The 12,580-nt window shown below is 45.7% G+C and overlaps 1 pseudogene; it reads right to left on the reverse strand.

Annotated features, from left to right (window-relative positions):
• Nucleotides 1–1,640: 1,640 nt before the first annotated feature.
• On the reverse strand, nt 1,641–6,443 carry LOC135536663 (general transcription factor II-I repeat domain-containing protein 2-like; annotated as a pseudogene).
• Nucleotides 6,444–12,580: the final 6,137 nt, after the last annotated feature.

Consider the following 12,580-nt stretch of genomic DNA (forward strand, 5'->3'; position numbering starts at 1 on the left):
TCTACTGTACTATTCCATTTCTTACCATAGTCTTTTCATACTAATGAGACGTGCCGAGCCAAAGGAAGATGTGCTGAGCTGACCTGATTATACATCCACCACAGTTGCTGGAACAGTGCTTAAAAGGACACCGGTGAAATAAAATATCTGAGAAAGTACAGTTTGTTTTGGTTCAGTCTGATCTTGGAAAAGGGGTATCAGAGAAGAGGAGGTCAAATTGGTTCGCTTGGTTTGAGCTGGTGGATCATGTAGAATTGTCAATGACCTTGTGCTCTAGGTTCCTGCACAAAGACATCTAGACATCTCTCCCTTTCCAGCTACGCGCCAAAGTCTCTGCACCTCCCTCACGGCACAAGTCTAATAACTCACAGGACACCGTCAGAGGACTGACGCGGCGCAGGCAGACTGCTGAACCCTAATTCCAGGTTTGAATCTCCGTCTCACTCTCTGTTTACAATTCCACAACTGCGCGGTTGCCATGGCACCGCCCAGTCAATGAGCTCCAGATGCCAGGTCACTGAGCCAACCAGGGAGAGGGAGTGTGAGTCATCATGACCCGCCAGTCCCGTCCCTCTCCAGGCAGGGTAGTGCGGGCACGCTCCTCCTAGTCCAGGATCAAGTAATTTACTGTACACTCTTCACTCCCTGTTCTCCACTCTCCCTAATCCCACAGTAGGCTGTTCCTAGGCCATCATTGAAAATAATAATTTGTTCTTAACTGACTTGCCTCGTTAAATAAAGGTTAAAATAAATAAATATACAATTCACAAGACAAAATCAAATCCTAATCAGACAATGTAGAGCAAACTAAAATACAGCGCAACACAAATATTCCAGTAAAACAGTTCCTCAGTAAGAAGTTCCATATTTTAAATTGCCCGAGCGGCACCAGAACATCCAATTGCAATGTATTTTGCATTTGGTTCCAGCAATGAGGTGCATTACATCTAAAAGCAGATTTATCTGGTTCTGTGGAGACTCAAGGAACCTGGAGAGTTAACCAACCCTGTGAACGGGTTTGGTATCTCATGGACGCTTGTGTAATAGAGCTTTGTAAAAGGGAACAATAAAGTGATCTACATTACTTTAATGAGGACCAGACAACGTATTGATACAGGATGCAGTGGTGAGTATGAAAACTGTCACCAGTGATTAAATGAACGGTGCTACGGCAGATGGCATCCAAAGGTTTAAGAGTAGTGGCTGCTGCAATCTGGTAAATGGTGTCACCAAAGTCAAGCACTGTCAGGAAAGTTGACTATACAATCTGCTTCTTGCTATTTAGGGAGAGGAATGATCTATTTAAAGAAGAAGCCCAGTTTAAATCTTAGCTTTTTAACTAGTTCATCAATATGTATTTTAAACATCAAATCTGTGTCAATACAAATGCCCACATATATATATATATATATATATATATATATATATATATATATATATATATATATATATATATATATATATATATATATATATATATACAGTGGGGCAAAAAAGTATTTAGTATTTAGTCAGCCACCAATATTGTGCAAGTTCTCACACTTAAAAGGATGAGAGGCCTGTAATTTTCATCATAGGTACACTTCAACTATGACAGACAAAATGAGAGAATGAAATCCAGAAAATCACATTGTAGGATTTTTAATGAATTTATTTTAAAATTATGGTGGAAAATAAGTATTTGGTCACCTACAAACAAGCAAGATTTCTGGCTCTCACAGACCTGTAACTTCTTCTTTAAGAGGCTCCTCTGTCCTCCACTCGTTACCTGTATTAATGGCACCTGTTTGAAATTGTTATCAGTATAAAAGACACCTGTCCACAACCTCAAACAGTCACACTCCAAACTCCACTATGGCCAAGACCAAAGAGCTGTCAAAGGACACCAGAAACAAAATTGTAGACCTGCACCAGGCTGGGTAATGCAGCCTTATCAGATGTTGATAGGCTGTCCTGGAAAAAGAATCTTCACCAGACATACACCAGACTGATATGTGAGCCAGGACAGCACTCAGAATACAGTACTTCATCATCATCACAAATCACTCAACATGTGTCCAACAATGACTGTAGTCTGCATTTCATGGCTCAAGCCACTGCACCACATGCTAACCTACAATCATCAAATTGACTTAGGGGTTACGTTGATATACAGTGCCTTCAGAAAGTTTTCACACCCTTTGACCTTTTCCACATTTTGTTGTGTTACAGCCTGAATTTAAAATGGATAAACATGTGATTGGCCTACACACAATACCTCATGATGTCGAAGTGGAACTTTGTTTTGAGACATTTTGTTTAACAAATGAATAAAAAATGAAAATATGAAATGTCTTCAGTCGGTAAGTATTCAACCCCTTTGTTATAGCAAGCCTAAATAAGTTCAGGAGTAAATTTGCTTCAGTCACATAATTAGTTCCATGGACTGAGTAATATCAATCAATCACATTAATCACATTTATTTATAACGCCCTTTTTACATCAGCCAATTTTTATTTAACCTTCATTTAACCTTAAGCCGATGACTCAAAGTGCTATACAGAAACCCTCCCTAAAACCCCAATCAACAAGCATGGTTGTTGAATGTCTACTTCAGGGGTGTCAAACTCAAATACCCAGTGGGCCAAAATGTAAAACCTGAACAAAGTCACGGGCCAACATTGAACAAATTAACCTTTTAATATGGACCCAAACAAGTTTTGCTTTAACATTGAATATGGAACAAGCATCGCTTATTACCATACAATATATAATTTAATAGTGGAGACATGCAAAATCAAATTTCAAATGAAAAAACACATCAATGGCATTCATTTATTAAATAAATAAAATTTAAATAAAAATTGTATGCCTCTTTTCTATTTGCAGCCTTCTGATTTAAATACCAAAATAAACTTTTTCCACTGGCTAATAATTTTACAAATAAAATGATAATAAATCAATCAACCATTCAAGCCCATGCCTTGTAGCAAGAAAACGTGCATAAAGAAAACGTTAATAATTGCACACTGGTCTAATCTGATGTGCCCAAGCCAGATACCTGGCATCTCTTCTTGGATGCTAGTTCATCAATGTCTGGGCTCAAGCTCTGAGCTGAAGAAATCCTCAGTATCGAGCGAAGATGTTCATCAGTCAGACGTCTCCTGTGAGATGTTTTGGTCATCTTCATCGAGGAGAAAAGTTGCTCGCATAGATAAGTGCTGCCGAACGTGGAGAGCATCTGAGCAGCTTGGGTGCGGAGCTGAGGCATTGTGTCAGGGATGAACCGTGGAAACTGTGCGGCGCCCACAGCATCATACTTTGACTTCAGCGTGTCGTTGCACTGGAGTTCAATCAGCTCCATTTGGATGTTGGTTGGTGCATTTTCCACATCAACTGCGAAGGGATTACTAAGCAGTTCAAACTTGCATTTCTGGGCATCGAAGTCGGCAAATCGCCGGCTAAACTCAGTGGAGAGAACACTGAGTTTTTCAGCAAACTGTGCGCATGGGAACACGGCGGTAGAGATCTGCGCTTTTATGGATTGGCAGCAGGGAAAATGGCAAGGGTTTCCTTGCAGCATCTGATTCTCCCACAGGCACAGTTTAGTTTTGAAGGCGCTCACTGCAGCGTACATGTCTGTGATGATGCGCCCCCGCCCCTGAAGCTGCAGGTTCAGCGCATCGAGATGGCTCGAGATGTCACAGAGAAAGGCCAGCTCACACAGGAACTTTTGCTCCCGGAGCTCTGCTGTATCCTTCCCTTTGGTTTCCAGGAATTGACATATTTCCTCACGCAGCTCGAAACATCTGTTCAGTACTTTTCCTCTGCTTAGCCATCTCACCTCTGTGTGATACGGCACGTCTGCGTATTCCGAACCACACTCCTCCAGAAAAGATTTAAACTGGCGGTGATTTAGACCTTTGGCTCTTATAAAGTTAACTACCTGTGTTACTGTGGTCATAACATGTTCCATCTTTAGGGCTTTGGCACACAGTGCTTCCTGATGTATGATGCAGTGGTAAACAGTTAGCTCACCTGCACAGTTCTCTTCCCGCATCTTCTCCCGAACCATGCCCACCAGTCCACTCTTTTTACCGCACATCGCTGGCGCACCATCTGTCGTTAATCCAACGAGTTTATCCCACGGCAGCTTTATTTCAGTTACACATTTGGAAACCTCCTCAAAGATTTCCTTTCCTGTGGTTGTGCCATGCATTGATTTGAATCCTAATAGCTCCTCCGTAACACACAGATTTGAGTCCACTCCACGGATGAAGACTGACAGCTGAGCAGTATCAGATGCGTCGCAGCTCTCATCCACAGCGAGGGAGAACGCAACAAAATCTTTTCCTTTTTTCATCAGCTGGTCATACAGATTGGTGGCAAGATCACATGTGCGATCAGCTACTGTGTTCCTGCTCAGGCTCACGTTTGAAAATGCTTGTTTTTTTCTCTGGGCATACGAGGTCACAAACCTTCATCATGCACTTTTTCATGAACTCTCCCTCATTAAAGGGCCGGGCTGATTTTGCGATCTCTGCTGCCACTATATAACTAGCCTTTACAGCAGCCTCGCTTTGTGATGTGGCTTTTTTAAACATATTCTGTTGTGAAACCAAGCTTCTTTTCATCTCCTCTACTTTCTGGCTCCTTTGAGTCATGTCCAGGTCCTTGTATTTGTCATGGTGTTTCGTTTCATAGTGTCGTCTAATGTTGTACTCCTTACTTACAGCCACGTTGACTCCACAAACAAGACAAACAGGTTTGTCTTTTACATATGTAAACAGATATTCTGCCTCCCACTTGTCCAGAAAGCTCCTGTTTTCTGCCTTTCTTTTCGCCATTTTTGGAAAGGGTTAGCTCGCTGACAGTTGTAGCGTCTATGTTGCTATGACTACTGTCACAGAGGAGAGAGCGTTTCTGGGTCCTGTCCTGATTGGCGCGCGAAAACAGCAGAGCATTATGGGATTCGTAGTATTAGTGGTGAATGCGCTGTATAATACCGGCAGGCCAGCTCTAGTAGTAATTTGGTATTGTCTCGCGGGCCAAATATAATTACCCCGCGGGCCAAATTTGGCCCACGGGCCAGAGATTGACACCCATGGTCTACTTCATCTCTATACCCCACACATACAATTATCTGTACGATCCCTCAGTCAAGCAGATAATTTCAATCACAGATTCAACCACACAGTACAGGGAGGTTTTCCAATGCCTCACAAAGAAGGTCACCTATTGGTAGATGGGTAAAAAAACAAACATACATTGAATATCCCTTTGAGCATGGTGATGTTATTAATTACACTTTGGATTGTGTATCAATACACCCAGTCACTACAAAGATACGGGCATCCTTCCTGACTCAGTTGCTATAGAGGAAGAAAACAGCTCAGGGATTTTACCATCAGGCTAATGGTGACTTTAAAACATTTACATGGCCCCTACTACAGTATTGTTCCCTCTTGGTGACTTTAAAACATTTACATGGCCCCTACTACAGTATTGTTCCCTCTTGGGGACTTTAAAACATTTACATGGCCCCCACAACAGTATTGTTCACTCTTGGTGACTTTAAAACAGTTACATGGCCCCTACAACAGTATTTTCCCCATTGAGGCCCCATTAGTAGCCAGATAATGACATCTAGCTAATAAATAAATAAATAATAATTAGACAGGCCCTCTCAGATAAAAATGGATCATCACTTCAGGCATTTCCCCAAAATGCCAAATGGCCAGCTCCGGTAGTTTCCAGTCACTTTGAGGGGAGTGTGGGAAGGGAATGAGGATATACTTCTATTCCACGGTGTTTTCTTGTTCCAACAAAAACTATGAAATCTCCAAGCAAGCATGACCCAGTGTGTTTATATTCTTGAGCAACAACAAAATACACTAACAATGATACATTGCGACATATTAGGATTCCCCTTTAACGTGTTGCTTCCTTGTAAAAGAGGTCATTGGTTGAGAGAAGTGTAGTCATTGGTTGAGAGTAGTGTAGTCATTGGTTGAGAGAAATGTAGTCATTGGTTGAGAGTAGTGTAGTCATTGGTTGAGAGTAGTGTAGTCATTGGTTGAGAGAAGTGTAGTCATTGGTTGAGAGTAGTGTAGTCATTGGTTGAGAGTAGTGTAGTCATTGGTTGAGAGAGTGTAGTCATTGGTTGAGAGTAGTGTAGTCATTGGTTGAGAGTAGTGTAGTCATTGGTTGAGAGTAGTGTAGTCATTGGTTGAGAGTAGTGTAGTCATTGGTTGAGAGTAGTGTAGTCATTGGTTGAGAGTGGTGTAGTCTTACTGATTTGAGTCATGACGGGGCCAGTCAGTGTCTGTGCACACCTAGCTACACAGGCAGTGCACTCAATGGTTTGGTTTAAGACAACCTCATGCTTAGCAGTCGACATTTAGCAAAATACCACAGGCACAGAAAACAAAGAAACATCAGAAAAGTACTAAGATTTCACATCATCACTTTGGGACTCTCATCATGAATTAGTGTTTTGCAATTATTAGTTGTGTAAATTCTGCATTTCTTCAGTTTTATCTGTGAGCAAGAATATATAAACTCAAACTGGATACTTTGCCTTGCAAAATAACTTCATGCACCTCAGTTAGCATTTAACAACATTTCACAGGAGACTTACAAACATTGATCCAACAGTTACTTATCACTTCATTGAAAAATGACATGCATATATCATGATTAGTTATGTTTTTACAGAGATTCCAGATAGAGCATTTGGCTGTAAGTTAAACAAAGACAACAACATTTGAGCAGTATATGTATCACTCTTTTTACAGTGATAGTGATAATAGTGGCAGAGAGGAGGACCTGGCACTGCAGATTTCCTAAAGGGGAAGAATTTCAGAAACTCAGGGAGAGAAAACAAAATGTCCACTATGGCTTTGGATTCAGAACATGAGTGGTTTTCACCATCAGGGCTGTTCCAGGAAAACATCTCAATAAGAAACCAGAGGACCCACAGAATACTGAGGAACAGACACAATCCTAAGGAAGGCAAACAGTGGTTAGAGGCAGGCCAGCAACAGGTTCTGTATCTAAATGTCTGGTCAATGTGCACTTGAGAAAGACACTTAACCTCTAAATCCTCTTCAAGGGCGCTGTACTTTGGCTGACTCTGGCGTTCAACCCCAGGTCTCCATACTCAGTTGACGTGTTCAAAACGTTCCTGAAACATTCCAGTGTATGTGGTCTCTGTGTATGCGTGGTGTAAGGCTTGCAAAACCCCGGCAGCCTCCCAAAATGTCCAGGTTTTAAAGAAATCTTGGTTGGAGGATTCTCAGATTTCATGCTTTTTCCTGATTATATGAATTTTGGGAAAGTGACCAGACATTTGCAACCTTAAAACGACAGACACAGCAATGGGCCTGATGTATCAGTCCTCTATGTAGCCCCATGGTAACACCACAGACACAGTGCCTGATGTATCAGTCCTCCATGTAGCCCCATGGTAACACCACAGACACAGTGCCTGATGTATCAGTCCTCCATGTAGCCCCATGGTAACACCACAGACACAGTGCCTGATGTATCAGTCCTCCATGTAGCCCCATGGTAACACCACAGACACAGTGCCCCCATGCCTGTATCAGTCCTCCATGTAGCCCCAGACATGGTAACACCACAGACACAGTGCCTGATGTATCAGTCCTCCATGTAGCCCCATGGTAACACTACAGACACAGTGCCTGCTGTATTAGTCCTCTATGTAGCCCCATGGTAACACCACAGACACAGTGCCTGCTGTATCAGTCCTCCATGTAGCCCCATGGTAACACCACAGACACAGTGCCATCAGTCCTCCATGTAGCCCCATGGTAACACCACAGACACAGTGCCTGCTGTATCAGTCCTCTATGTAGCCCCATGGTAACACCACAGACACAGTGCCTGATGTATCAGTCCTCCATGTAGCCCCATGGTAACACCACAGACACAGTGCCTGCTGTATCAGTCCTCCATGTAGCCCCATGGTAACACCACAGACACAGTGCCTGCTGTATCAGTCCTCCATGTAGCCCCATGGTAACACCACAGACACAGTGCCTGCTGTATCAGTCCTCCATGTAGCCCCATGGTAACACCACAGACACAGTGCCTGCTGTATCAGTCCTCCATGTAGCCCCATGGTAACACCACAGACACAGTGCCTGCTGTATCAGTCCTCCATGTAGCCCCATGGTAACACCACAGACACAGTGCCTGCTGTATCAGTCCTCCATGTAGCCCCATGACACAGTGCCTGCTGTATCACCTCCATGTAGCCCCATGGTAACACCACAGTGCCTGCTGTATCAGTCCTCCATGTAGCCCCATGGTAACACCACAGACACAGTGCCTGCTGTATCAGTCCTCCATGTAGCCCCATGGTAACACCACAGACACAGTGCCTGCTGTATCAGTCCTCCATGTAGCCCCATGGTAACACCACAGACACAGTGCCTGCTGTATCAGTCCTCTATGTAGCCCCATGGTAACACCACAGACACAGTGCCTGCTGTATCAGTCCTCCATGTAGCCCCATGGTAACACCACAGACACAGTGCCTGCTGTATCAGTCCTCCCCATGTAGCCCCATGGTAACACCACAGACACAGTGCCTGCTGTATCAGTCCTCCATGTAGCCCCATGGTAACACCACAGACACAGTGCCTGCTGTATCAGTCCTCTATGTAGCCCCATGGTAACACCACAGACACAGTGCCTGCTGTATCAGTCCTCCATGTAGCCCCATGGTAACACCACAGACACAGTGCCTGCTGTATCAGTCCTCCATGTAGCCCCATGGTAACACCACAGACACAGTGCCTGCTGTATCAGTCCTCCATGTAGCCCCATGGTAACACCACAGACACAGTGCCTGCTGTATCAGTCCTCCATGTAGCCCCATGGTAACACCACAGACACAGTGCCTGCTGTATCAGTCCTCTATGTAGCCCCATGGTAACACCACAGACACAGTGCCTGATGTATCAGTCCTCCATGTAGCCCCATGGTAACACCACAGACACAGTGCCTGCTGTATCAGTCCTCCATGTAGCCCCATGGTAACACCACAGACACAGTGCCTGCTGTATCAGTCCTCCATGTAGCCCATGGTAACACCACAGACACAGTGCCTGCTGTATCAGTCCTCCATGTAGCCCCATGGTAACACCACAGACACAGTGCCTGATGTATCAGTCCTCCATGTAGCCCCATGGTAACACCACAGACACAGTGCCTGCTGTATCAGTCCTCTATGTAGCCCCATGGTAACACCACAGACACAGTGCCTGATGTATCAGTCCTCTATGTAGCCCCATGGTAACACCACAGACACAGTGCCTGCTGTATCAGTCCTCCATGTAGCCCCATGGTAACACCACAGACACAGTGCCTGATGTATCAGTCCTCTATGTAGCCCCATGGTAACACCACAGACACAGTGCCTGCTGTATCAGTCCTCTATGTAGCCCCATGGTAACACCACAGACACAGTGCCTGATGTATCAGTCCTCCATGTAGCCCCATGGTAACACCACAGACACAGTGCCTGTATCAGTCCTGTATCAGTCCTCCTCCATGTAGCCCCATGGTAACACCACAGACACAGTGCCTGCTGTATCAGTCCTCCATGTAGCCCCATGGTAACACCACAGACACAGTGCCTGCTGTATCAGTCCTCTATGTAGCCCCATGTAACACCACAGTCCTGCCTGATGTATCAGTCCTCCATGTAGCCCCATGGTAACACCACAGACACAGTGCCTGATGTATCAGTCCTCCATGTAGCCCCATGGTAACACCACAGACACAGTGCCTGCTGTATCAGTCCTCCATGTAGCCCCATGGTAACACCACAGACACAGTGCCTGCTGTATCAGTCCTCCATGTAGCCCCATGGTAACACCACAGACACAGTGCCTGCTGTATCAGTCCTCCATGTCCTCATGTAGCCCCATGGTAACACCACAGACACAGTGCCTGATGTATCAGTCCTCCATGTAGCCCCATGGTAACACCACAGACACAGTGCCTGCTGTATCAGTCCTCTATGTAGCCCCATGGTAACACCACAGACACAGTGCCTGTGCCTGTATCAGTCCTCTATGTAGCCCCATGGTAACACCACAGACACAGTGCCTGCTGTATCAGTCCTCCATGTAGCCCCATGGTAACACCACAGACACAGTGCCTGCTGTATCAGTCCTCTATGTAGCCCCATGGTAACACCACAGACACAGTGCCTGCTGTATCAGTCCTCCATGTAGCCCCATGGTAACACCACAGACACAGTGCCTGCTGTATCAGTCCTCCATGTAGCCCCATGGTAACACCACAGACACAGTGCCTGATGTATCAGTCCTCTATGTAGCCCCATGGTAACACCACAGACACAGTGCCTGCTGTATCAGTCCTCTCCTGTAGCCCCATGGTAACACCACAGACACAGACACAGTGCCTGCTGTATCAGTCCTCTATGTAGCCCCATGGTAACACCACAGACACAGTACCTGATGTATCAGTCCTCCATGTAGCCCCATGGTAACACCACAGACACAGTGCCTGCTGTATCAGTCCTCTATGTAGCCCCATGGTAACACCACAGACACAGTGCCTGATGTATCAGTCCTCCATGTAGCCCCATGGTAACACCACAGACACAGTGCCTGATGTATCAGTCCTCTATGTAGCCCCATGGTAACACCACAGACACAGTGCCTGCTGTATCAGTCCTCCATGTAGCCCCATGGTAACACCACAGACACAGTGCCTGATGTATCAGTCCTCCATGTAGCCCCATGGTAACACCACAGACACAGTGCCTGCTGTATCAGTCCTCTATGTAGCCCCATGGTAACACCACAGACACAGTGCCTGCTGTATCAGTCCTCTATGTAGCCCCATGGTAACACCACAGACACAGTGCCTGCTGTATCAGTCCTCTATGTAGCCCCATGGTAACACCACAGACACAGTGCCTGCTGTATCAGTCCTCCATGTAGCCCCATGGTAACACCACAGACACAGTGCCTGCTGTATTAGTCCTCTATGTAGCCCCATGGTAACACCACAGACACAGTGCCTGCTATGTATCAGACACAGTCCTCTATCAGTCCTCCAGCCCCATGGTAACACCACAGACACAGTGCCTGCTGTATCAGTCCTCCATGTAGCCCCATGGTAACACCACAGACACAGTGCCTGCTGTATCAGTCCTCTATGTAGCCCCATGGTAACACCACAGACACAGTACCTGATGTATCAGTCCTCCATGTAGCCCCATGGTAACACCACAGACACAGTGCCTGCTGTATCAGTCCTCTATGTAGCCCCATGGTAACACCACAGACACAGTGCCTGCCTGTATCAGTCCTCTATGTAGCCCCATGGTAACACCACAGACACAGTGCCTGCTGTATCAGTCCTCCATGTAGCCCCATGGTAACACCACAGACACAGTGCCTGCTGTATCAGTCCTCCATGTAGCCCCATGGTAACACCACAGACACAGTGCCTGCTGTATCAGTCCTCCATGTAGCCCCATGGTAACACCACAGACACAGTGCCTGATGTATCAGTCCTCCATGTAGCCCCATGGTAACACCACAGACACAGTGCCTGCTGTATCAGTCCTCCATGTAGCCCCATGGTAACACCACAGACACAGTGCCTGATGTATCAGTCCTCCATGTAGCCCCATGGTAACACCACAGACACAGTGCCTGCTGTATCAGTCCTCCATGTAGCCCCATGGTAACACCACAGACACAGTGCCTGATGTATCAGTCCTCCATGTAGCCCCATGGTAACACCACAGACACAGTGCCTGACGTATCAGTCCTCCAGTAGCCCCATGGTAAGGACCTTTTAGTAGCTGCCATGTAAGGATTGACGAGCGTGAAAATTAGCTATAGGGAGTGAATGATTAATATCTGACGTGCAAGAACCGGAACAGCATCTGGACAGGAACACATAACAACAATAAATGTGTACACAGGGAACACCAACAAGGATTTTCAGGGGTAATCAACAACGTGAAGGAGTCCAGGTGAATCCGATTAGCGCTGCTGTGCGTAATGATGGTGACAGGTGCGTGTAAAGAAGGGTAGTCTGGAACCCTCGAGCGGCAGGGGGGAGTGGGATCAGGCGCGATAGTACTGTCGTGTCTTTGGCTATGCCGGATGAAGTGATATGACATGCTATTCTATAAAATAATTTCTCCGTAATTAATATCACCTGATTTAGCTAATCATGTAAATGTAATTAACTGGAGAGTTGCGTATTACATTTACATTTACATTTAAGTCATTTGGCAGACGCTCTTATCCAGAGCGACTTACAAATTGGTGAATTCACCTTATGACATCCAGTGGTCAGCCACTTTACAATAGTGCATCTAAATCATTTAAGGGGGGGGGTGAGAAGGATTACTTTATCCTATCCTGAGGTATTCCTTAAAGAGGTGGGGTTTCAGGTGTCTCCGGAAGGTGGTGATTGACTCCGCTGTCCTGGCGTCGTGCCCCAGGGAGTTTGTTCCACCATTGGGGGCCAGAGCAGCGAACAGTTTTGACTGGGCTGAGCAGGAACTGCCTGCTTC

This window comes from Oncorhynchus masou, unplaced genomic scaffold (genome assembly GCF_036934945.1).
Source record: "Oncorhynchus masou masou isolate Uvic2021 unplaced genomic scaffold, UVic_Omas_1.1 unplaced_scaffold_648, whole genome shotgun sequence".
NCBI lineage: Eukaryota > Metazoa > Chordata > Actinopteri > Salmoniformes > Salmonidae > Oncorhynchus > Oncorhynchus masou.